Below are 1,441 nucleotides of genomic sequence, written 5' to 3'. Positions count from 1 at the left end.
GGGTTAAATGGGAACTGGGATGGACTGGGAGTGACTGGGATGGACTGGGAGGGGACTGGAATGGTAACTGGGATGAACTGGGATAAACTGGGAGGGGACTGGGATGGACTGGGAGGGGTCACCGGGGTCACTGGAGTGGAGTTAAAGGGGTTAAATGGGGATTGGGATGGACAGGAAGGGGTTAAATGGGCACTGGAGTGGACAGGAAGGGGTTAAATGGAGACTGGGATGGACTGGGAGTGACTGGGATAAACTGGGAGTGACTGGGAGCAGACTGGGAGTGACTGCAGTGGAGTTAAAGGGGTTAAATGGGCACTGGGATGGATTGGAAAGGGTTAAATGGAGACTGGGAGTGACTGGGAGTGACTGGGATGGACTGGGACGGGACTGGGATGGACTGGGATAAACTGGGATGGACTGGGATAAACTGGGAGGGACTGGGAGGGGTCACTGGGGTCACTGGGAGGGAACTGGGAGGGGTTAAATGGGGATTGGGATGGACAGGAAAGGGTTAAATTGGAACTGGAGTGGACAGGAAGGGGTTAAATGGAGACTGGGATGGACTGGGAGTGACTGGGATAAACTGGGAGGGGACTGGGAGGGGACTGGGATAAACTGGGAGTGACTGGGAGCAGACTGGGAGTGACTGCAGTGGAGTTAAAGGGGTTAAATGGGCACTGGGATGGACTGGGAGTGACTGGGATAAACTGGGAGTGACTGGGAGCAGACTGGGAGGGGACTGGGAGTGACTGGGAGGGGACTGGTATAAACTGGGAGGGGACTGGGATAAACTGGGAGTGACTGGGATTGACTGGGAGTGACTGGGAGCAGACTGGGAGTGACCAGGAGTGGACTATGAGGAGTTAAATGGGCACTGGGATGAACTGGGATGAACTGGGATGGACTGGGATGAACTGGGATGGACTGGGATGGTAACTGGGATAAACTGGGATGAACTGGGAGGGGTCACTGGGGTCACTGGGAGGGACTGGGAGGGGTTAAATGGGGACTGGAGTGGACAGAAAGGGGTTAAACAGGCACTGGGATGGACTGGGAGTGACTGGGATAAACTGGGAGGGGACTGGGATTGACTGGGAGTGACTGGGAGTGACTGGGAGGGGACTGGGATGAACTGGGAGGGGACTGGGAGTGACTGGGAGTGACTGGGATAAACTGGGAAGGGACTGGGATGAACTGGGAGTGACTGGGAGCAGACTGGGAGTGACCAAGAGCTGACTATGAGCAGTTAAATGGGCACTGGGATGAACTGGGATGAACTGGGATGGACTGGGATGAACTGGGATGGACTGGGATGGTAACTGGGATAAACTGGGAGGGACTGGGATAAACTGGGATAAACTGGGAGGGGTCACTGGGGTCACTGGGAGGGACTGGGAGGGGTTAAATGGGGATTGGGATGGACAGGAAAGGGTTAAATGGG

The sequence above is a fragment of the Parus major genome, chromosome 1, assembly GCF_001522545.3.
Source record: "Parus major isolate Abel chromosome 1, Parus_major1.1, whole genome shotgun sequence".
Lineage (NCBI taxonomy): Eukaryota > Metazoa > Chordata > Aves > Passeriformes > Paridae > Parus > Parus major.
The sequence above is the reverse complement of the archived record's forward strand: the minus strand, read 5'-3'. Positions refer to the sequence as shown.